This window comes from Stenella coeruleoalba, assembly GCF_951394435.1.
Source record: "Stenella coeruleoalba genome assembly, chromosome: 10".
Lineage (NCBI taxonomy): Eukaryota > Metazoa > Chordata > Mammalia > Artiodactyla > Delphinidae > Stenella > Stenella coeruleoalba.
Genome location: NC_137156.1, coordinates 35846035 through 35871561, shown reverse-complemented (window position 1 = coordinate 35871561; position 25527 = coordinate 35846035). Strand labels below are relative to the sequence as shown.

Here is a 25527-nt window from a genome sequence, read left to right as displayed (position 1 = left end):
TGACATCTACCCAAATGAATCCATCAACTAATAGTTGCCTACCACTGCTCAGGGACCTGTCACATAGATCATTCAAGTTTATAAGGGGGAAGTTTCAGGAAGACAGGACTAAGTTTGAAGCTTCTCAAGGATCAGAACAGAGACAAGTTAGTTAATTCCAGCACTTTTCCAACCAACTCAAGGAGAACTGAGTTTGCGCATGCCTCTTGCTTCTCCCATGTTCTTTGTTACTCAGTTCTGACCACTGAATAGCTTTCCCCACATCTTAGACCTGAGACCCTCTTTTCAAGAGACATTTAAGAAGCCTTCTTGAAACTTAACAGGAGTTAGAAATAGACATTTGACAAATGCATGCCCCACAGAAACTTCAGAGGTATGTCTTGAAGCAAGTGAAGTTGTTGGTGGTGGACAAGTAGAAGAGATGGATTAAACCTGCTCAGGCACTTCAAGGACGCAGGCTCTGGAGAAAGGCATCATATACACGTGTACACATTAAGGGATTCTCCACACAAGTCCACATTGACATTGCCTTATGGAGCTGCTAACTCCCAAGTGCCATCAGTTGGTGGTGTTCACTTCAATATGGAATGCTTTCTCAGTCCTCCAAACTCCAGCTCACACACTGGTGGCCCGTTAGAACCCTACACTTCGGAATTTCACTGCCATCCATAAGCTTTCTGGAGTCTTACATGACTAAGCAGCTGATGAATATTCTATTTAATCACATAAGAACTGTCCCTTTACATAAGTCTGTGCAGAGCTGCTTGTAAGCCTGAGTAGGCATAATAGCCTATAGTTACCCAACTCCTATGCAATTCAAGTCTGAATTGACAGTGGCAATACTAAATCTTTCCCCTTGAAGTTAATGTCATACGAAAGTTAAAGCTTCAGCCATAAGACTTCAAGCATCTTAATCTAGATCTGTTAAATTGCTACTTAATTGTCTTGAAGATGGAGGCTGGTGAGCATTCATTCGGCACACACATATGCCGCTTTTAGCAGGGCGCTGAGGACCCTCAGGGTGAGGTCAGAATAAAGTTTCTAGAAGGGTTCTCAGAAGGTTGAGTCTCTTGGGGCTTCACCCACTTTAAGGAAGCATGCTAATGGCTAAGTCCATGGTATGTCCAGTTTGATGGAGCTCATAGGAAAGGTGGCCATCCTAAAAAACTGTATCCAGATAGAGCTAGTTTCCAAGAATCTCAGAAAGTTCAAAAACCAGATTCAAATAATGTTACTATTAGTGTTACTTTCTAGTTCCGACAGTCATCTTTCCAGTCCTGGAATTTTACCATTTGAAATAGTGGATATGAACAAAGTGAAAACTAACGAATAGTCCAGAAGACCAGAAATGCTGGGTTGAGGCTAAAATGTAAGTAAATGTTCAAGTTATCAGGGACAGTATGCAAACACAGCTGGAGGGGGTGACAGGAGCCTGAGTCATTCTCTCCCCAAACCCAGCTTCCCTGTGTCCCCAGGCTGGCAGAATAGGTACAGAGAAAGCCCTCCTGTTGAAGAGATAGGTCTGTGTCTAACCTGAAAGCATCTCTAACAAGGTATGCGATGATCTAAAGTTTTCCCACTAGTGCATGTCCTATGTTGTGTAGTAGAATCTTAGCCCATCACCACCCCCTACCCAGCCACTACCACGGTAGGGGGTACCTGAAGCCCATGGGTTGTTGCAGCCTCTGCTGAAGCCTTTATCCTAGAGTCTTCCTCCCAAGCACATTCTGCTCCTGGCTTCTGATCTGATTCACTCTCCCACTTTGTTTTTATCTCCGCCACCAGTGCCTGATACTATTCCTTTGGAGAGGGCGTTCCTTTGACAAGGACAATTCACGTTGTCCCTTTGACCCCACATGCTCCCACATGGTCACCTTCTCTGCTGCTTGTCCAACCCTGTAGGTGGTACCTAGTTGTTACTTGTAGTTGGAGCTGGGTAACTCCAATACTAACCATTCCAAGCATGACCTTCATTCTGTTCAATTTAGTAACCAAGATGAAAGACCCTTTGGTTCCTTCTCCCCACTATGCTGCCAGCTCTACCAACAGCCCTTCTTGAAGCAAAGGGAGTCTCCAGAAGCTCACGCCTCCCACTCCTTAGGTAAGTCAGCAGGTTCCACTCACACGTTGCCCCTCAAAGAGGGACACTGGCATTGCTCCAAGCATGCCAGGATGGGGTCCTGTCACATGGAATGCTGACGATCTGCCCACTTTAGCAGTTAGCCCAGGAGGTGAGATTGACATACTCCTGCCAGTCGACATGAATGTTTGCCTCTTGTTAATTAGATCATGTTTCTTCATTTCTAAGTGCTTATGTCAAAGGTGCGGGTAGCTAATTAAGCCAGAAGGAGAGATCACTAGAACGAGTTTTTCCAGCTGAGTACAAAACACAGCAGACATTCCCATCTCCGGTTTGTGGGACTTCCCAAGGTAGTTCTCAGAAGTTGTCGCGAAGTTCTCACGTCCAGTCCCATGTCTAATGCCTGATGGACAAGGGAAAGTAGATCTTCTTCTGAGTGTGTGCACATGAGGTCCTTAAGCACAGTGATGTTCAAGAGACTGAGGGTTGGAACTGGCCAGGAGAGGGAAGAAAAGGGGCCATCAGGTATCAGAATGGAGGCCTATAGATCCTGTCAAAGTGGGGAGGCTGAGGCCACAGCTGAGGAACAGGAGATGCGGATATTCCAAAGTTATTATATAGTGAGCTTGTCAACGCCCACACCCAAACCTGTCCACCACTAACCAAACGGCACCCAAAGGAGTTTGACTTGGGTGAACTGGGCAGGTGGGGAGTCTTGTCCTTGGCTGGAATCCTTCCCACTTAAGTCTCTGCAGTGAACCATCTGAACAAGCAGCTCAAATAGAATTTAGACAGAAAAATGCATGAAGCAGAACCAAGAGTTCACCTATGGCAGAGCACCAAGGGGATGGATTTAAGAGACCATGTCCCCTCTCCGGAGAACTCAGGTCCCTGTAAATGACCAGATCAGGCAATGCACAACTTGGTGGGCTTACAGCACTTGTGAATTGTGATTCAGGAAGGGGAATTTGGTCCTGAAGAGCTTTGAAGGGCTTTCTTTTCTAGTCATTCTGAAGCCTTACACCTATCACCAACTGTCCAAACACTAGCAAGTGAGGAGCAGACGTCTGAGCGATTTCTCCAGCGACATGAGACAGCCGTACTGGAAGATCTGAAGCTTCGCCGCTCCTTTCCACATGAAGCAAGACAGGACAGTGTGGAAACTCGTTGGCTGGAGGCGAGAAACAGGACTGACTTCCCAACAAGCACCAGAGGGAAGAGCCCCCCAGCCATACGTACACTCAGTCCCGAAAGAGCCTTGAGAACCGGTTCCTGTACTGCCCCTCACAGATCGTATATTCCCCACCCACCTCCAGCCATACGCAGTGCTGGCCTAGGACAAGGTCAGGTGGAACCTGTGGACTCTCAAGCCGCCGCTACTTTTCTATCCTTTCCTGCTTGAGGGCAGTGCTTGTGTTTCTCATCTTCCTAGATAGGCAAGGTACATCTCCAGGAGGTTGTTCTGTTGGGTGGGATACCTCTCTTGAAGACCCTGGACCCTTTCTCCATGCCCAACACCACGCCCAGGAGGTAGAACTCGTGAAAGTGTGGAGCCCCCTAAACCCGGGCCCCCCAAAGCTTATCCTCAGGTAAGTGTACACTGAGCCTCCATTGATTTGTTGATTATCCTTTAAGTGTTCCTGCTGGTTACTCACTCCAGCCACAGCTTTCATTCCTGGCAAACTGTTTTTTTCTGTCTGTCCAGTTTTCAGGGCAGAATTTTGTCCTGTGACCTCAAGCCTCTGAGATAAGAGTTGTTGCTTCAGTGAATTCCTCACTCCTGTCCTTACAGCAAGAAAGCCAATTTCCAAGCTCTTTTCATCTTGGGCCAGAAGGTCAAAGTCTAGTTAGGTTAGCTTAGAATAAAAGTATCTCAAGTCAAAGAGGTTGACAGTCCAGTACATTTCATTGAAACGTTTTGTAGTAATTTAGAAGAATATTCCCTTCGTATTTAAAGGGATGGAAGCCTGAAGTTGTCCTGTTTCATTCTACTACTGAAGCAAGGAAGGCCTTTCTAAGAAATTCCAGCCACCCTGAAGAAAGCCATGGCCAACTAGGTATGAAACAAGCATTTAATTTACAAGGTGGTCTTCAAGATGGGCAGAAAATCTGCAATACCCTTGAGATAAAGTGCACCTTTCTGAAACAAAGGAACTGGGAGAGACTGCTGACAGTTTAAAAGACTTTATAGGAAAACCAACTAGTTCTGAAATTATGAGTATGGGCAGATCGATCTGCAGGGTCTCAAGCTTCTCCGTGACTCTCATCTTGATAAGAGCAGGAATCATTTACTCTAAGATTTTTCTTCTGCCCATTAGGTTTTCCTTAAAGAGAACAGAATTAAGACTGTCAAGTGAAAGTGTACATGGGATTGTGGAGACTTAGAAAAAGCCAGTTCCAGAAGAGTCTATCTAGTGGTAAGACCTTGGGTCTCTAGGAAGTGGTTGAAATATCATTCCTGTCCTTCCTGGCCCTGCAGTGCTGTCACCAAGGAAGATCGTTCTGGGACATCCCAGAGAGGAAAGATGAAATCAGTGACTGATACTGGAACAAGAGCAAGGTGTCAGTCTGCCTTCACCTCAAGTATCCTAAAGAATCTTTCAAAGAAAAAGGATGGCAGAAGAGGCGATTTCTTCCCGTCTCCCTACCCAGGGCTACCTCTTAGCCTGAGTCTGTCATGCAAGTCCCTACATTACCTCAAGTCACCCTAAGAGTTTGGGCTGCCATAGTGCCACCACTTAAGATCAGACCAGACACGCTATGAGCTGGTCCAAAATCTACCCAGACCCATGAAGGGAGCCTGATGGGCTGGAGAACAGGAGTCAAGTGTTCAGAGACTAAGCCATCACTGTAGAGGCCCATGGCTTGTGACAAGTGGAGTCTGGCACAGGGGTGGGAGCCCCTGTAAACCAGAGCTGCCCTCAAGAGGGCCTCCTCCCCCAGGGCCCAAGCAGGGAGGCTCCTTTATTCCTCAACGAGTGGCTTCTGTCCTTCCTGTGGGAGGCCTGTGCTTGAGGACGCAGCTGCATGAACCCCGCCACTACATCTCACCTACCACTGGTCCCAGGATAAGTCCAAGTTACCCAAAGGCTATGCAGTTTAGTGACGAAGAGGGAACCCCAGGAACCAACCTGGAAGAGGGAGATGAAGCCCAGCTAAGGCTTGAGGGTAGCTTACACTAAGGGGAGGGAGCTACACAGAGGATAGAAGCCTCTCAAACACACCTGGATGGAACTGATACCAGGTGACTTGGCAGGTACGTGAGGACAGGCCTGTCAATAGTTAGTCACAGGACTGGCAGTAAGTCAAGATTCCTATGATCACCATCAAAGCCTCATGGCTCAGAGTTAGCTTTTAGTTTACCCATTTGCACAGGTCAGATGCTCAGAGAACTTCAGCAACTCATTCAAGACATGAGAAACAAGCAGCAGAATCCAGGCTGAAGCTGTATGTGGCCCTGAGGCCTGTGACCTCAACCTTTTGGCTTTAAGACCCTCCATGGCAGAGAATGTGGTGGGCCAATTTAGAGCTTCGTCAGGAGCCGCTTCCCTGTAGCGAACCTACAGTCTAGATTCTGCCTAGCTCTGGACCCATCCTCCTCTCCACTCAGATGGGAGGAGTTCTCCTGCTGTAAAGAAAGCAGGATACGGAAGCAAGCCCAAATAAGCAACTGGATTGATCAGCCCATTATCAGCGGCAGCTGTCAGCCCCATGTTAGCCGTCGCTTAGCATGCTCCTACCTGGCTGCCAGCCGAGTGAGGCCAGGACCCCGCCAGGACTATAACGTGCAAGTGTGTGCACTTCAGACTCGCAGCTGAAGTCACCCAGGTGAGGTTGGATCTGAGGGGCAGCCCAGACGGCACAGCACCCAGGCCCTTTCAGGCTCAGGCACATACTGGCCCTGGGTTTCAGTCACTGCCTGACCCCAGGGACTTGATGCTAAGCAGAGCGCTGGGCTGAATATGGGATCCTGGCTATCTTTATGGAATAAGTTACAGCTGTGGCTACATGACCCTGAGGCCAAGAACTCAGGTTGCAGCCAGTGGCGCTTGTAGACAAACTGGCAAAGAGAGGCTTCAACCTAAAAGATCAAGATTCTGTCTGTCCCCCTACTTTTAGTCTTTCATTAGGGCAGAAAATGCGGTTTTAAGTGAACTCTTCCAGGTGAGCTGGCCTGGTGGCTCTGACTGTGTTAAAAAGTCAGCCGTACTTTGAACCCTGAGCAATTAACAAGCAACTTTCATCCAGGTCTTAACATATGGCATTTGAAGCAATTGTTCAGGATATAAAACAGGCTCATACAATCCAGGGACAGAGGCTGCCTGGGTAGGTGAGGGAGCTATGCAAGCATGAGGTACCAAGCTGGGTTCAGAGAGCCTGCCAGGCTACAGGGAGGTTATAAGATAATTATAACAGATTAACAGGAGGTTCCATGCAGCAGGAAGGAAGGTGCCAAGTAAGACGCCTGTGACACAGAATGCCAGGAGCTCTGCACCAGGTGGGGCACTCTACCGGGCAGCAGCTAATGTGTACTGAGCACATACTACGATGGCCACTGCTCTACAGTCTCATCACATCACAAGACCTGTGTAAAGCCAGTTGCCCAGCGATCAGTCACTTGCGCAGGTTCTCAGAGCTAGTAAGCGGCAGAGCCAAGGACGTAGCCCAGGTGAGCTCCAGCCCATATCCTGTCACACACCACGTGGCTACGAGGGCACTTCCGTGAGACTGAGGCTCTGGTCAACAGTGGCTCCACTGCAAGTCCCGAACGCAGACAGATCCCAGACCTCAGCACTCCCACCTCCAATTTCAACAAAAGCGATAGCTCCTGAAACGAAGTCATTTTCAGAGGAGCTGCCTTATAAACTGATACTTAAGCCCTCATCAAGTTTGGCCCAGAACTGGTTCTGCTGGGTAAACTCCACACCAACAGGCCTCGCCCAATTTTCAGATGAGGTCGGCACTGCCCACTCAGTTTCCCAGTTTAGCAGGTTGAGCTGCATCCAGGCCCTGGCTTCTCCCACTTCTCAGGCCAGCACATGTGGTCACTTGCCTGTTGATTCCCTGGAGTTCCTCTTCTGAGCACTTAAGACTTTATTTGCTTCTTTAAAACCTTCTTCAGCCTGTTGGAGTTTGTTTTAATCCTGGGCCCTTCCAGACAGGCCAGGACCATCACCCCTATGCTGTAGGCGCTGCAGTCATCACAGCTACGGGGCTCTACGAGCTACTCTTCCAGGTGAGAGAGGACCTCAATCTAGACCTATGCCAGCAGGGAGCCCCCAGGAGGTGTTTAGCTATGATTCTATTAGAGAAACTCCAGTCAGTCCAGTTCCTACTTGGGCACTCCCCTGGAATGGATCCTCCCCTAAGGAGGATTTAGATAACACAAACCACAGGAAGACACCCTCATCTTCAAGGGCTGATGCCTTAACTACTATCTGTTGTCCTAGTTCAACTCACATTGATACTCTCTTCAGCTGGAGAGAAACATGTGGGTCTCCAAACTCATTTTAGTTTTTGCCAGATTTATCTATCCTGGCTTTGCCAATAGCAAACCCTACTCTGCAGTAGCTTATTCCCAGAAGAGAACTTTAGGATGCTTAAAAGGAGCAAAAGGGAAGCAAATGGGACTGCCGTCTCTGAGACCTGGCCACAGAAGCCAGGCCACAGTTTGTTTGGAACGGACTTGAGCAGGAAAGCCGAGTTTATCACCCCATCAGAGGAAGGGCTAGAGCTAAGTCACTGCCTACCGGGAGCTAGAGTTTTTGGCTTTTGCGAGTGAGAGACAGCAATGCCATCGCCTCCGGGGCACACACTCCAACTCAGGGCCCTATGCTCTCCGTGTTAGCTCAAAGCTTACAGCTGTGGAGTTCGGCAGAGCTAGGCTTCCTCCACCCCATGCCCACCAATAGGCCATTCGTCTCTGGAACAACCCACGCCCAGAAAGAGATCGTTCCCAGAGAAAAGACAGCTTTGCCAAACAAGGAAGAAACCCTAGCTTTGTTTTAGCTACCAAGAGAGGTTTTTAAAGCTTCTACCAGTTGAGAAAAGAAAGCCTATGGATAAAGTCTTCCAGCTGTAAGAAAGCCGGCAGGAAAAGTCCCCTGGAGAAAGAATCAGGAGCCTTAGTCTTATGACCCCAGGACTATCTGTGAAGAGAACAGAGGAAAACCACCACACAGGAGAGCACCAACAGCGACTGGCGTTGGGAGGCAGCCCCCAGCCGCTGCACCTCCTTCCCAGAGTTTCCCCCCTACCTTCAGGCGTTTTCTGCTTTCCCCACTCCAGCTCCGACGGCCCTTCACAGGTACCACCACGCCGACCAACCTCCCGCAGCCACAACCTTCCCAACCAAACAGTACGACTGCCCTGAGTGCAAGTTTTATAGGCCACGAGCCTAGTCCCACCCCTGCCCCAATGCATTCTGGGTGGGCAGCAGCTCCTGTTTCTCATTGGCTCCCTCCCTCTCAAGCAGCCGCTAGCTCCCACCCCCTCCGCTCATTTCCTGTTTGTAAGTCACCAACTGCAGTGAAAACAAGGGGACGCTTTAATTGTAGTCGGCACCCAACCCTTGCTTAAAAACGATCCCAGCACTGATTTTGATTGGAAAACGAGAGCGTCTCTTCAAAGGCAGAATATATAATTCTTTTCTACGTTCACCCAAATTCCCTGTTAAGAATCACCCAAAGTGCTTATAAATCAGGGCTCTTTCCTGGAAATTATGATTCAGAAGGTCTTGAATGAGGTCTTGGGCGTCTGTGGTTTTCCAGGAGCATCCCGAGGATTTGTGTCTTTAAGGACATTGGCAAACTGCTAAGAGATGGTATTCAAAAATTCCCTTCTGGCCGGTAGGGAAGATGGCGGAAGAGTAAGTCGCAGAGATCACCTTCCTCCCCACAGATACACCAAAAATTCCCTTATAAGAAATGGCTTCTGTTTACCTGTTATGGGTATCCCAGTATTCCCCATTCCTCCTTTGGATCTGAGTTTCTCCAGCAGCTGCCCAGAACAAGCATTGTTTCTGGAAAAGAAAGAAAAACGCAGAGTTTTAGAGGGGGCAGCCCTAGTCCTGATTTTCACAACCTCTCTGCCCTCCAAGGAATGAGCCACAGGTGGGAAGCATCCTATATAAGTCAATTCACCAGAATCAGTTTATGAGTTTAGCCGCTGGTCGCCTTCTGGATCTGAGTGAGGTGATAGGGTCAGGCAGGAGCCTTTCGATGAGAGGAACTTGGGGGTGGAATGAGAAAGTTTGAGGGCAGCCAGAAGATGGTGGGAACACGCAGGACTTTTGACCAGAAGATGGCTTTCTGTGCACCATGCCTGTGGCAAGGGAACTTAAGATAACCACCCTGGGATCAGAATAACTTCAAGAAAGGAAAAACGTTAAACTCAGTGGTTAATTCTCTTTCTTGTTGCATATTTGAAAGCTGATTCTGTGAACATCAACTTGTTTCCTGTAAAATCTTTCAAAATCACTGTCAATTCCCTCCCTCTTTCAACAGGTGCTTCGTTGTTCTGACTTCCTGTCTTTACTCCTGCGGTTCCTCAGTCAGTCCTTTTCCTCATTGGCTGCCACAAAATTCTATCCATTATTTGAGAGCCAGCTGAGATGCTAAATCTTTGTGGTGTCTTCTCTGATCTCCCAGGTTGATTCCACCTGGTCACCAAGTGTTTGTCAAGCATTTTCTGAGGTGGTTAGGGAATTGAGATGGCCAACATCTGGTCTTCTCCCTAAAGGACCTCACACCCTGATTAATAAATTGCTCTTGTTTTGCTCTGTCATAGCATCACTTGCATCTCCGTATAACACACACTCCATTTGCTTTGTGTTCAGTTGCTGTCACACTTGTCTACATCACTGCATTGTAAGCACCTGGAAGGATGACTTCTTCAAATCTGTGCCAAGAATGTGGTACAAATGTAATGTGTTTTTTTTTTTTTTTTTTTTTGCGGTACACGGGCCTCTCACTGTTGTGGCCTCTCCCGTTGCGGAGCACAGGCTCCGGACGCACAGGCTCAGCGGCCATGGCTCACGGACCCAGCCTCTCCGCGGCATGTGGGATCTTCCCAGACCGGGGCACGAACCCGTGTCCCCTGCATCGGCCGGCGGACTCTCAACCACTGAGCCACCAGGGAAGCCCTGTAATGTGTTTCTTGAATGAATGATTGAAAAAAAGGAAAAGGAGGAGGAGATGGCCACAGAGAAATCAAGTAAATTCTGCCTCCTTCAGTGTTTTCTCTGTAGCCTCAGAGTTGGGTCTGGGGGGACATGAGAGAAAGTTCTAGACTTCCTTGGGCTCTAGAAACAGTTCCAACTCCATAAAGCTAGCCTGTAAGATCAGGAAGAGCGAATATTACCAGAGTGAGAGAAGGAAGAGACTTCAGGGCAAGAACTAGGTTTCCTCTCCTTTACCCATAGTTTATGAGTTCAAGTTCTACTTGACACAGCTATGAATAAACGTTGAGAACTTGGGAGGGGGTATAGTGTGGTCTTTAAGCATGCAAACTCTGGGTTCACATCCTGGCTCTGTGGCTTACTAGCCTGTAACCTTATGTGACTTTGTCCAAGTTATGTAATCTCTTTTAAGCTTCAGTTTCTTTGTAGGTAAAATGGGGATGATTATAATAGTACTCATCTCCCAGGATTATTGTGAGGTTTAAATCAGCTAATACATAGAAAACAGAAGAGTGACTGGCACATAGTAAGTACTAAATTATTACTATCACCATCATCTGCCAGGTAACATTCTTGCATAAATCATAACAGTTAAACCTTATTGGGCTAGATATAACTCACTTGTTCTAAGAGAAAAAATGTAAATTCAACACAGAGGTAGACCAAAGTCTAGGCAACAGAGGCATATTGAGAATTGCTGGGAGGTTAAAGGGGTGTTTGTAAAGGCTCCTAACCCATTGCACGGGCACCCATGCCTTCCCCCACTTAGTCCACATGCTCCTGGTAGAGTCACATCTCTGAACACAAGAGGGCCTTGTGGGGCTCAGGATGGAGAGGGTGACTGATGTGTTCATACTCTTGTTATTGGAGAAGATGAATTATCCATTTTCAAAGAAATAAACTATAAATGATTAATTTTGTCTGTGATGTATAATGACTTTGCATCATGAGGGCTGTCATTGTATCATCATAATAAGACGAAACAACCTTATGGGTTTCTAATTAGTTTCTGGAAGAAGAGTCTTCTATGGGGCTGGCGCAGCCGTGGCAGGTGAGTATTTAAGGAAGAACGGAAGTACGAAGAGCAAGCCTACAACCTGTGGGGCAGAGTCTCCTCCCCTAGTGAAATTCCCTGTGAAAATACCCATCCCTGAGCTGGGGCTTTGGCAGAGACGGGCAATTAGATCACTTTCATTGGTGGTGGCTGAAGGAGGTGTGAGTGTGTGTGAGAGGGAGAGGTGGAGGCTGTCCTGAAGAGGGTGGTTTCTTGCCACGTCCCTGGCAGGATGGGGACAGTCATCCCTGTGCACCTGCTCCCAACTCCACGCTTACCTGGAACCCTGAGGGCTTTCCTCTAAACCAGGGCTTCTCACATGTCACTGTGTGTACAAGTCCCCCGGGGACCTTGTTAAGATGTAGACTCGGATTCGGTAGGTACGGGTTGGGGTCCAAGATTCTGCATTTTCAGATGTTTCCAGGTGATGCTCACGCTGCTGGTATTGGGAACAGACTGTGACAAGGTCAAAGACTTTGTATTCAACAGCAATCACCACCAGGGAGCTCTTTAGAAATGCAAATTCTCGGGCCCTTCCTCAGAATCAGAAACTTGTGTTAACAAGCCATCCAGGAGATCTTTGTTCATGCTGGAATTCTAGAACCACTGTTATGGATGATACATGAACTAGTCTCATTGGAAGGACAGATGAGCTTTTAGAAAAGTGATATTCAACTAGCATAGAACCCAAGGATGGGAAGACTTGCCCAAGAGGTTACCCAGTCAAGCCATCTTCCACGTGGGCCCTGGAACAAGTCCTTTGAACCAGGGGGTGGACCACACCCTTTATGGAAGCTTCCGTAGGAGCTCATTCTGGTGAGGGTGCTTTCCTGCAGTACTAGCTCCCAGCATCCACGAGGCGAAGCCCTGTGGTGGGCATGTCACCGAAGGGGTAGAGGAGAAAAGGATTTGTGCTTGGTAGAAAGAAAGTGGATGCAGAGAAAGGCGGGGTGGGTGGCGTCTCTGGCCTTGCTGCTAACTCAGTACATTCACATACAGACACTGCCCCGGGCTGGTGAACAGAAGTCTACCTTGGGGTGGATACAAACCGAGTTCTCAGGGCCTGAGTGGGGTCCTCGAGCTCAGAGGAGAGATGGAAAGGACAGGGGAACACTTTTCACAAAATTCCCCAGCTACCTTCACATCCAGTTAATTAACTAAATTAAACCCTAAAGCCTGACTCATTTTGGAGGGGACCTTTGATGTCTGTGAGCACCGAGCCCAGGGAGGTGGGTAGTGCTGGGCCGGGAACCTCTCCCATGGATGGCTGAGCAGCATTCTGTTAATTGTGGCTATTAAACTGCTTTCCTGGGAGCCGTTTTTGAATCATGTGAAATAGATTAAGAGTCTGTTTTGAATCCCTCAGGGTTTCCTGTGGTGCATAATTATAGATGCACTGGAATAAGAATTCAAGTCAACAATTACTTTAATGAGATGTCTGAGGAGCATGGCCCAGCAAGGCAGAGGGCAGAGGAGGAGCCGGGAGAGGGTGTGGGGGGCAGGAGACAAGAGAAACTGGAGGAGGTGAGGGAGGTAGGGAAACTGGCAGGAGGAGGGGGCAAAGGCATGAAGAATTCTGCAAGGAGGTGAGTGGAAGAGGGAGAGGAGGAATGCAGAGCAAGGGAGCCAGAGAAGCAAACAAAGGACAGGGGAGCAGCGTTCGCTGTGTCCCACCACGTGCCTGGAACGTTTTGAAAGATGAAGAGGGAAAACATTCAGTAAACAAGAGAAAGATACTGGGTATCCATGGAGAGGTTCGCAGTCTTAGATTCTGATATTCCTCTCTTGAATTTACCTGGAGACAGTGCAGAGGTATTGACAATGGGCTTTGTCATCAGATAGACTTGGGCCTAATTCCTGATCCTTCCCTTTTTGACCTGGGTGACTCTTGACAAGTCACTAAACCTCTTTGAGCCTGTTTCCTCATCTGTAAAATGAGGGTTAACTACATAAGGTGCATGTCTCTTGTCTCTTCAGGCTACTATAAAAAATTACCATAGACTAGGTAGCTTAAAAATAACAGAAATTTATTTCTCACAGTCCTAGAGGCTGGAAAATCCAAGATCAAGGAAGACCTGGTGTCTGGTGAGAGCCTATTTTTTGGTTCCTAGGCAGCTGTCTTTTCACTATGTCCTCACATGGTGGACGGAGTGAAGGATCCATCTGGGGCCTTTTTGAAAAGGGCACTAATCCCACTCATGAGGGCTCCGCTCTCATGACCTAAACATCTCCCAAAGGCCCCACCTCCAAACACCAGCACATTGGAGATTAGGCTTCAACTGATGAATTTTGGTGGGACACAAATATTCAGTCCATAGCAGCGTATAACACTCCTAGCATGAACTACTACTGTCTGATATACAATAGGTGCCCAAAAAACTATTGTTAGAATGAGGAATCTGAGAGGTTAGTTTTGTCTAAGGGCTCATAGCTAGTCAGTAGCAGAATTGAAATTTAAACCCAGATTTGTCTGATCTCCACTGCCACCAAGGAAAATGTACATGACTGTCCTTTTTTGGGAAAGACAGGTTCTCCAGAGGGTCAGCCTCAGCCCATGAAGACAGTCCTTACAAGCTGGTGCTGGGGGCTCAAGGGAGAACCAAACCAGCTCTGACCAGCTTCAATCCAGTCATGGCAGGACTTTAAAATTGAACACAGGTATGAAGGTCCCGCTGGTTTTTACAGAACATGCCCTTGCTTACATGCCCCCACCCCCCATAGGTATAAAGGGGGAATTCATTTTTTAGTTCATTCCAGGGCTGACTCAGTTCCCATGATATGCCCGGTACTATTTCAGGCCCCCAAGGAACAGATGTCTGGTTGGATAACTGTGGCAATCTTGGTGGTGCACTGCTCAAATTCCCTTCGAGTTCTAGAACCTGCTGCAAGAATCTGCCTTTGGAATCTATGAGAAGGTTCATGCCAAGGCCATAGTCTTCCCCAGGTTGCTTTCAGCAAAGACAGAGCATGGGGCAGGCGGTGGGGTGGGTAGTGGGGTAGGGTGGAGATGTACTAGAGCCGAGCCATTCCTGCCCAGTGTGGAACTTCTTTAATGGGGGTGTTGGTGGGGGTGGGGGTCTAGGGCTCCCAAAGCCTGGCCAGACTTTCTCAGAGCTGCACTTCAGTCTTAGGTGCTTCCTGCCCCATCCCCCTTCCTTCCCTCTCTCCTTTCTCAATGGTCAGACCTGCATCACAGTCTGAAGGCTCTCCTTGCCTCCCCTTGCTCCCTCTCCCCAGACCTCTTATCTTTCACAAGAGTTTCTCCAAGAAATCTCTTGCACTTCTATCTTGGCCTCTGTTTCCTAAAGGAACCAAACTGACCAAAGAACCAAGATCCATTGTTTATAAAAAGATTAAATGACAATATAAGTCAATTGAGGAGCGGAAGTCACAGGCCCCTCCTAGATAGCTCTTGAATCCACCCACTTCTCTCCAAGTCCACAGTCGGCACCTTAGTTCAAGCCGCCATCACTGTCAGATCCTGACTGGACACAGATGTCACACTCAAACTGGGCAATTTGTTGAGAGGTTAAAAAAGGGCAATTTACAAAACTGTGGTCCTGAGATATGGCTTTAGGTTAAAGGAACGAGGGACACAGTCAGTCTGCCTGCACCAACTGGGGTGAGTACTCCCACCTCACTCTCCTTCCTCCCTCTATCTCCTGACAGTGCTCCTTTTTTTTTTTTTTTTTTTTTTTTGCGGTACGCAGGCCTCTCACTGTTGTGGCCTCTCCCGTTGTGGAGCACAGGCTCCGGACGCGCAGGCTCAACGGCCACGGCTCACGGGCCCAGCCACTCCGCGGCATGTGGGATCTTCCCGGACCGGGGCACGAACCCGTGTCCCCTGCATCAGCAGGCGGACTCTCAACCACTGCGCCACCAGGGAAGCCCCAGTGCTCCTTTTTGGCCAAACCCAAATGGAAGCCAGAGGAGATGGGAGCCCATTGATGGAAGCCCAGGTCTGCTTCCCAGGGGCACAGAGCAGGGCTAAGAATGAATCAGGAGAGGCAAAAGAAGCTGTCTGGCACAACTGTGTCTTGCCCAAAGCTTTACAAAATCTTGCCCTACCCCGTTGCCCCCTTTTAATCTTTTTCCTCATTCAAACCAGAATGACATGTTAAAAAGAGTGACTCTCCCAGCTACTTAACCCCATCCAGTGGCTCCCCACGAGGACTGACTTGTGCAAGGTCAAGGAATGTCTACCTGACTCAAGGTTGCATTCCCGGAGCCTAGAACAGGGTGGGCCCCCGCAGATACTTGTTTTATGAGTAAATAAAATGCTATGGGCAAACCGTGTATTTTGGAGTCCAGGATGGTGCTGATTTCAAACATTTCTTCCTCTTTTTCCCAAACATTGAAAAGTCCTGGAGTTTCAATGTTTGTGTATCCAAATTCTATCTCTCAGGTACCACTAACAGCACCTACTATGGGCCAGGCACACTGGGAAATGTCTTTCTGAATAGGATGACGAATCTGCACAACTAGCGCCCCCATGTGTGTTTTGCACATTAGGAGATGGACCCAGCAGTCAGAAACAAGTTGCCCATTGACCATATGGGGTCCCAGTAAAGAATACAATTCACTTCTTTCACGTTTCCATGCTGTCCTCCCCACAGGCATACTTTCCCCCAGATGCATCTTCCTTATGGGATTATTGCAAGGATTGAGTAAATCAACTCACGTAGAGGGCTTAAAACAGTGCCTGGACCACGGTCAATGTGCAGTCACGGTTAGCTCTTATTAACGTGTCATCCTCTTCCTCTGTCACCTTCCAGGCTTCTGTGTGGAATATCATTCCTGCCAAGTGGACACTCCCCCACCATCTTGCACACCATATTGATGCAATTTCACATAACGACCTATTCAAGGCTGATGGCATCCTGGATGCTGTTCAAGGCTTGCACCTCTTGTTTGTATTGGCCCCAGGAACTCCAAAGAATCTGTCAATAGTTCTGAAGTAAGAATGAGAGCACGGGTCCAGCCCCCTTAGATAAGGAAGTTGAGCCCCAGAAAGGGACCTGACCTGTCCTCACATCAGGAAACCCTACATGTTCATCCACTTCCCAGTACTCATGCTGGCTTTTAATTCCAGCCCTGACTCCTCTGCACCCTGGGGGCTCCCCTGCTCTCTGGGCACATGCTCAGAAGGATCACCCCACCCCACCCCCAGCATTTCTCCCTTCCCATCCCTGCAGTCATGCACTGCAGCCTCCTCACGGGAGACATTTTATTGTAAATCATGGAGCGGAGACAACACATCATGAGTACATCCCTCCTCCCCCTCACCTCCGTCCAATTCTCTCCCCATCTCCCTCTCCCCTCCTTTCATTCCCTCCCCTATTTTCGTGCTCCCACTTTCTGCACAAGCTGAGTTACCCTCCCGGGTCTATGGAGACCTGAGATGCCCTCACTTCAGCAGAATCCCTCGAGCTTCTTGAATCAGACGTCTCTTGGGTACCACTTCCCATCCTATTGGCCTCCCTCTCCTCCAGCACCACCTGTGGTACCCTGTTCCGCACAGACTGAGCGCAGCTTCCTGGTCATGTTCTCTGACAGCTCCCATCCCACCTTAGCCTGCATCGCAGCACATCCTTAGCGGGGTCTCCCTCCTTCCCCGATTCACTGCCCTGGTCCTTTGCTCTCACTCTCTGAGATCACTTCCCATGTAAACTACTTGTACACAAGTCCTTTTTCAGTCTGTTTTTGGGGAACCCAAACTAACACACCATGGTCTCCTGGAACAACAATATCTCTTCCTGCCTACCAGTCTTCTCCATGGAATTCCTCATGAGCTCCTTTCCACCTTTCAAAGCCCCACCCATCCTTCAAGGATCATCTGAAATTCCAGTCCCCTGATTGCATCAACCCACAAGGATCTCTTCTCTTCCTGGGTAGCTGTAGCCCTTTCTAAGCACCTAGAACAGTTCTCTATTCTTATTTTTGTCTCAACATTAATAACGTAATATTAAAAATGAATAATAATTAGCTAACAATAATTAATAATACTAATAGCTAACAATTACTGATGTATACAATTGCTGTCTGCCATTTTAAGCCCTAATGAGATTACAAACACCTTGAGGCCAGCCCTGTGTCTAAGTCCCCATAGAGCCTGGCATAGGTTGTAGCCTGAATTCTGGGATTCTCCCAAACTCCTTCAGTAGGGGACAGCTCTCTCCTGGGGACCAGAGCCAGGTGGGGAGGCCCCTCTTTCCTCTCTCTGCTGTGCCTGGTTTCTCACTACAGGAAAACATGAGCTCCTTGCAGCCTTCCTAAAAACTCTATGAAGAAAAGAGAACAGTCGCCCATCACAGTGTATGAGTCTGCAAATCCTACTCGACCTCCAAAGCCCAGCTCACATGCAGCCTCCTCCAGGTAGTCTTTCCCATCCTTCCAGAAAGAACTCTCCACACTCTAAACGTCCACAGTTCTTTATCTTCACCCTTTTAATGAAGCTTCTCATTTTCAAACACGTCTTGCAGTTAGTTATCCATAATTTGTCTCTCGTTTAACAAATGAGTAAGTTAATCATTTACCAAGCCCCAGGGCCTACACTTTAGTAGCTGCTCAATACATTTTGAATGAATGAACAACTGGGAGGAGGGGGAAGAGAGGCCGAGAGGCTACAGGCAGCAGATTATCAGGCCTCCTGGAATCCTGTTAAGTCCAGGGAGGCCCACAGTTGCAAATTGATAAAGATTCTGGCAGAGGCTGCTACTCGTCTCCCCAAACCCATTCTTATCTTGTTACATAAGATAAGATAGTTGGGCACACATGGCCACCAGAATACATTTCCCAGCCTCCTGTGAATCACTAAGTGCTGATGATTGTGAGCAGAAGCGATGTGAAAATGAATTACAAATTATGTTTTTATTTTATTTATTTAGTTAGTTGCGCTGGGTCTTAGTAGCAGCCAGCAGGCTCCTTAGTTGCGGCTGGTGGGCTCCTCTGTTGTGACCTGCAGGCTCCTTAGTTACGGCATGCGAACTCTTAGTTGCAGCATGCATGTGGGATCTAGTTCCCTGACCAGGGGTTGAACCCGGGCCCCCTGCATTGGGAGTACAGAGTCTTAACCAGCGCACCACTGGGGAAGTCCCACAAATTATGTTCTTAAAAGGAGTGGCGGGCTTCCCTGGTGGCACAGTGGTTGAGAATCTGCCTGCCAATGCAGAGGACACGGATTCGAGCCCTGGTCTGGGAAGATCCCACATGCTGCGGAGCAACTAGGCCTGTGAGCCACAACTACTGAGCCTGCGCGTTTGGAGCCTGTGCTCCGCAACAAGAGAGGCCGTGATAGTGAGAGGCCCACGCACTGCGATGAAGAGTGGCCCCCGCTTGCCACAACTAGAGAAAGCCCTCACACAGAAACGAAGACCCAACACACCCAAAAATAAAAATAAATAAAATACTGAATACATAACTACTTTAAAAAAAAAAAAAAAGGAGTGGCCCTGTATTCCCTGGGAAGGCAGGAGCTGGGGCAGCCACCTTGGGTCCTGAGGCGGGAGCTGCATGTTGAGGTTGGCAGAGCAAGAAGATAAAAGGAGTCTGGGCTCCTAATGATTAAGGAGCCACCTTGTTAGTCCTAGACCACTCACTAAGACTTCTACATGAAAGAAGAATAAACTTTTTCGTTGTTTGAGCCAGTCTTATTTGGTCTCTCAGTTAAAGCAGCTGAACTTGTATTTTAACTAAAACCAGACCCACTCTGTAAGTCTGATCAGTTCTGAAGGAGTGAAAGGAAAGTATATGCCAGAGATATGCTGGGCCGAGGATTTGTGGTAGGTGAAGGGTGGCGGTGAGGGCAGCTGTGTGGCTGGATAGGCTCAGAGCACAATATATGTGTGTTTTTAGACATACTCTGGTGTCATCCTGTTGTCTCGTCAAATTGGACAGAACTGACTGTGCTAACTGGATTCAAGCTAGCACTGGAGCTCAAGTGGAGAAGGGCTGGGGAAGGTGTGCCCCACAAGGAAGATGGGGGCCGAAAGCTGACGTAGGAAACCCTGGTGGGGAGACACGGAAGGTAACCGTGAGTTCCTGACTTGTGAGCCTAATACAGGCACTGAGTCTGCAGGGGCCAGAGGGAGATGTTACATCAAAACCAGACCCAATAGTCAGGGACTGGGATAGGGGCGCCAAGCAGGCAGAGTCTAGGATGATTTCCAGGAATACAGGTGAGCTATGTGGTAGATGGTAGTATATGGCTGTATTCTATTGAATTAAAGATAGAGAAGGGCAACTAGGAGCAATTTTTCACCCTGCGCCCTAGCTCGTGATCCTATGCTTGGAATACCTGCCCTGACCCGTTTCTTCATTTGTTGGCTTCACGTATCCTAAAAGTCTCGGCTTGGGTGTCACCTTCTCTAGGAAGCCCTCCTTGACACCATAGCTGAGTCAGCTGCCCCTTCTCTGAGCTTCCCCTAGACCCTGCTCTTCTCTCTATTGTAATTATTATCAATCCTTCAATTACTGTAGGAGTGCAATTATTGCAACACAATTTGTGACCAGGTTTGACAGGGATCCCCAAGAGCAGTGATCCTTGCTTTCATCCCTTCAGTGTTTCCCATGATTCCTGCTACACGGTGGGAGACAGGTAGTCTGAACGGGACCCCAGGGGCAAGTAGGTGGATGACTGGATGGTCTGGAAACATGGTTTGGGGGCCTCAGACATCCCAGAAAATGGGAAGTGAATGGATTCTCTAAAAACCCCTTGAGATTCAGGAGTTGGGGGTGCAGGACTGGGAGGTGGGAGCAGGAAATGAGTAGAAGGAAATGGTCAAGGCTGAGCTGATCTCATCAAGGCCCTAGTACTGCCCAGAACTGCATAACTCACGTCACCCCACATTCCCAAATGTGGTGCCCAGAAGGGACAATTGTCAATAACCCAAGGAGCAAGTAAACATCCCAGGACTGAACACTGCACATCCCTGATTACGCAATGCTTGTCCTATCCATTTTTCCACGCTGTGCCTCTGGGAGAGCAGAGGCTGCAGAACATTCAGCCCCTCCCCCTAAGATACACACCCACAACCTGAGACGTGTTTTCTTTGGGGAGGAAGGTCAAAAGGCCACCTTTAAATACAGGGAGTAGGCCCAGTGAGAGGAATCATGATGTGATGGCGTCTATCCCTATTTAATCATTTCATTACTAATTAATAGGGTCATTACTGCATCTCAAAGGGAAAGAACTGTGATTAAAGGTTAATGTTGTTGCCTCATGCATCACACCTCAAATTATGTTATAAAAATGTCCAGAGTATTTAATTGAGCCCATAAGTAACAGTGTAATTACTCTTAGTAATGTACGTGCCTCGTGTTTATTTGTTCCTCTCTGAGGTGCAGAGAGCCCCACGTGGGTGGGTTACAGAAGATCACGGTGACTCACTGTCACAGCGTGTCCTCCATCTTCTGGTCCTATCAGCTCTTTCCTGGCCCCCACAGGGTAGGAATAATAGGTGACCTGGTCACAAGAAATCCACCCCCTCCCCCTCCCACACTTCTCAATGGGACAAGGTCAATGTTTCCCACGAGGGAAGTGAGGAGAGGAGAGGGGCAGAGAAAGTGGCCATCGCCTGAGCCCTTGGCACTGTACAGCCTTGCCAAGGGGCCATGATGCTTCAAACTTATGTGTCTTAGACTGGGGGGCAAATGAACAACAAACATTTATTTCTCATAGTTCTGGAGGCTGGGAAGTCTGAGATCAAGATGCCAGCAGCTTCACTGTCTTCCTGGTTCATCGACAGCCATCTGTGACCTCCTGCCTGTGACCTCCCATGGTGGAAGCCGTGAGAGAGCTCTCTCTCTCTGGAGTCTTTGTCTTTTTCTTTTTTTTGGAATCTCTTTTTTTATAAGAACACCAATGCCATTCATGAGGGTTCCACTCTCATGACCTAATTGACCCCCAAATGTCCCACCTCCTAACACCACCACTCTGGGGGCTGGGTTTTAACCTGTGAATTCTGGGGAGACACAAACATTCAGCCTATAGCACTATGATCCTCTTTTGTCATGTCTTCCTTTGAAAATACCTTTTCCTCCTCTTGGAATGTCCCCTCTTTTTTTTTTTTTTTTTTTTTTTTACAAAGTAGGGTGCATACAGATAATTGGCCCTCAGCATTCATTCTCAACCTCTAGTATTTTCTTCCTTGACTGCAAAAGCTAGAAACCTTAAAACTGCTTTTCCCAGACTCCCTTGCAGCCAGGATTCTGGATGCAAATTAGGCTCCTCCCCCGCCAACACTAGAGGCACTCATGGGAGATTTGGAAGGTGGCAATGAGACAGGGGCATTTTCTGCTGCTTTGGCTGTTTGCTTTGGCAGGCAAGTTCATGGAGACGTGAATGTTTCTATATACTCACTCTAGGGATGGAGGGGCAGAGAATTGAAGGAGTATAGGACTTGGGCAAGTCATTTATTTTCTCTGTGTCACTTCTCAAATGACAACCAATAAAAAATGCTCTACCCTTTTACAAGGTTGTTGTAAAGATCAACTTTTCAAGAGTATCTTTGAGAAGTTGAAACAACCTTTGTGATTAATGCCTTATTATTAGTCCCACACAAGTTTCCTGTCTTAAATCAGAATTTCTTCTAAGACAGCCGATCTTGGATGATTTGTTTTCTCATTTTCGACAGATTTTGGCGTATAATTCTGAGAGCCCAGATTCATTTCCCCCACTGGCTCCTGTTTGCCACTATCCACGTGGGTTCCCACCCATAATTCTAGAAGAGTTTGCCAGGAAGGATTTCCTCTTACGGAACCAAGTGGCCTTCCTCGCTGGTACATAGCTTTGGCAGTGCCACTACTCTTTATTCTAAATGTGGATATGTTGGCTGTTTTCACAGCCAGTCTCACTGTTCAAGCTCCCAGGGTCCTTTGTGGAGGCATAGTCACCCTCTCTAGCTCTCTGGCGTCACATCCCTTTGTAAATGAGCACTTACACGTTTTGGCCAGCATTCCCCAATTTCACCCTTGAGTTCCTTCACTACTCTCGGGGTGAGTGCCATCTGGTCCTAGTGATTTGTCTATATTTAGTTCGTCAAGTAGGTATAAAATCACTTGCACATTTGCTGCTACTTGAGTTGGTTTCTCTGTCCTGTCAGTCCCAAAAGACAGCCTGGAGGTGGGAATTTCAGAGAATCACATAGAATGACGGAACCTCAGAGCTGAGAGGGTCCTTGGAGAGCCTTTTAGAGGAAACATCATTTAGCCATTCATTCAGCTATTCATTTATCCTAGAAACAATGATTGAGTACCTACTATGTGCCAGGCTGGGTGCTGAGATAAAGCAATGGGCGAGACAGACTCTAAAATTGCCCCTGGTGCCTTTGTCAGCATCATATGCTGCAAATTAGGGGCTAAGCTGGGGCAGGAACTCTGTCTCCTGCCACCCAGAATCATCCCTATTAATCATAGGGAAAGGGACACAGGGAGAAAATAACAGAGACGGTTGAAGGGCACTATGGGGAATAGAACAAAGGGAACTGGGAGAATGAGGGGTGAGTATAAGGAGGTCAAAATAAAGATGAAAGGGAGTAGGAAGGGGGCGTCATATTGAATTTAAGAGAAAGAAGTTAAGAGGAAAGGAGGAACATGATTCATGACTGGGGTTAGGATTGAAGGGAATAGCTGAGAAACAGCAGGTGGGGGTCTCTGACCCCTTCATTCTCTTTATGCTTTATTCCTTCCCATCCACACTCCAGTTGGTAGGAAGGGAGGGGGAAGTGATGCATCCATTGCTGTGGATCGAGCTTATCATCATTATCATCGAGGGAGAAGCATTTATGATCCTGACAGATGCTCCCCTCTGAAATCTCTGATAGCCCAGAGTCTGCTCCCAAGGGGATAGGAACCACTGTGACCCTTACAAGATAAAGAAAGAACTGATGGGATTTTTCTCAGCCTTAATTATGTAGGGCCCTGGCAGAATGAAGCCAGGAATTTGGGGGCAAGGAGGAGGCAAAGAAGGAAGAAGCCCAGGAGAGGAGAGTGAGGTATCATGTAGGGAGATGCTGGAAATTGTAAGGAAACACGTCACTCTGTTTTCTGGACCGCAGGTGTTTATGATGAGCCGTAAGTGGACAGCTCCAAGTCCAGAAAACAGGGCAAAACATTTGCTGGCAATTCCCACACTGAACGTGAACATGGAACGTGAGTGAGAAATAAACCTCTGCTGTTGTAAAAGCCACTTCGATTTGGGGCTGTTACCGCAGCATCCTCTAGCCCATCGTGACTGATGGAGGGAGGCTATGGGAGCTGGACAACACTGGTGCTGGCAACAAATCAGAAAAGGTCAAAGCCAAGGATTCAACTATTCAAAAGTTTCTGTGCCAGGGAGGGATAAATAATGACAATGGGATGGAAGGATCTGGGTGTCTGGAGGACTGGGGCATGTAGACCCTTTGAGCTAGAAGAGAAGCTAGAAATTGTCACGAGAGGTAGTAGCCTTACCTGGCAACAGGATGGGCTCTGGCACCACGTCCCTTTTCTCTCCTCCTTGGGCAAGTTCCACTGTGTTTTGGTTTCCTTTTCTATAAAATGAAGATAACAAAAACAGCATCTAGGTATAGGGTTGCTGTTGGGACTAAATGAGGTACCCACATACGAGTTAACACGTGTGCTTAGAACACATATAATGAGTTACCACGGGTGCTTGTGAGTTGAGTATCCAACTCACTGTAGGTGCTCAATGCACGTTACCCATCAGTACTGTTCTTTCCAAGGTCCCCAATCTGCAGATAATAAAACCGATAGGGTACAGGACTTCCTAGAGATCACACGGCCAACCGACAGCAGAGAAGAGTTCCCTGCAGCCAGCCAGAAAGTGGGCTGACTCTGCACGTAATGGGTGTGGAAGGCCGATGACAAGCATTTAATTTGCTCTTAAGCCGAAACAGTTGTCAGTAAATTACACATTGATTGTAAAAGGGCCTGCAATTAAGATTCACTAATGACATCACCAGCTCAATTGTCATGCAATTCATATACAATTACCCAAGAACAAATATTTAACTACTTTCCTCTTAATACATTAAACTAATATTATTCCTCAAGCTGTGGGATAGGAATATAAAAACATTTAATTGACATGGAGACATGAAATCAGAGAATTAGCGAGACAACGGCCATATTGTCCTGTCTGGTGGTGTGACATAGCCCCGGGATAATGAGAAGGAAGGGATCAGAAGAGGGAAAGCCCTCGGGTCTGTGTCTTCTGTTCCTATGATTGTAGAGATGGAAGTGGCTGGGGATGCTAGAGAAACATGGAAAATCCCTGAAGGGAGCTGTCCACAATCCTCATGGGCTGCAGTTGTCGTTGGTTGAAGCTGCATGGCAACTTAACTTCCCCTTCTACTCCGTCTTGCTCTCTTCCTTCCCCAGAGTTGTCGATCCCAAAGGCACTCCCTAATGCTCAGCCTGAGCACTAAATTGCCTTGTATAATCGGTTCCAGAAAATTCCATATGTAACAGGAAGCCATTAGATTTTTCTGAGCAGACAAGTGGCGTGATCTGACTTACACATTAACAGTGTGTGATTAAAGGGAGGCAAGGGGTGAAGCAGAGACACCTGTTAGGATGTTTCTGTGGGAAGTTCGAGCAGAGCATCTAGACTCAAAGGTTGGAGGGAAAGTCACAGCCAGGGGCCCTGCAGGAGGAGGACTCTGAGAGTCTGGGGTGGGAGAGAGGGGAAAGGGCTGGGGGTGGGAGCCTGTCTGAAGGGCAGGAGCAGTGCTCCTCAGGCACCCAGCAAACAGCTCCCCCATGGAGTTACCCCTGGGACCACCCCTGTGTATCCTGGGGCCACTGAACCCTGGGGCTCCCAGAATCCATGGGAATGCTTGTGGGTTGGATTTGCAGGGGGAGCTACGCAACTTACATCATATAGAGAGTTATTTCACAGGCTGATGAAATCACTGTAATAGATTAAGAATCTGCGATATAAAACTTATTACTTCCTTAAACCTGTCAGTTCAAGAAAAACCGAGTTTTGTTCATAATGTTCTAGAAGCACAGAGCGCGAGGAATAAACTCTGGCCTTGAGGAGAGGTGAGGGTCTTGGATGTCAATCTTTTCTCCAAGTCTTCTGAAACATGGGGTTCTGTTCACTACTGGCTCTGCCACTTGCAAGCTGTGTGACCTTAGTCAAGTTATTTAGTCTCTCTGAACCTCTTTCTTCTGTAAAATGGGAATGATTACTACACTAGATAGTCCACC

At 47.9% G+C, this 25527-nt stretch overlaps 1 protein-coding gene across 4 annotated transcripts in view; it reads right to left on the bottom strand.

Moving 5' to 3' along the window:
• The window catches only part of MOCS1 (molybdenum cofactor synthesis 1), a 177645-nt gene extending 153681 nt beyond the window's left edge, over positions 1-23964 (bottom strand). For 2 of the 4 annotated variants that reach the window (XM_079934708.1, XM_079934705.1), the window contains exons 1-2: positions 23764-23964; positions 9022-9101 (exon numbers count right to left, since the gene is read on the bottom strand). The gene's annotated coding sequence lies outside the window, so the exon portion shown is untranslated. Of the gene's footprint in view, positions 1-8337; positions 8419-9021; positions 9220-23763 lie in introns of those variants that run through there. The other 2 variants (XM_079934706.1, XM_079934704.1) reach the window with 2 other exon arrangements.
• Positions 23965-25527: the final 1563 nt, after the last annotated feature.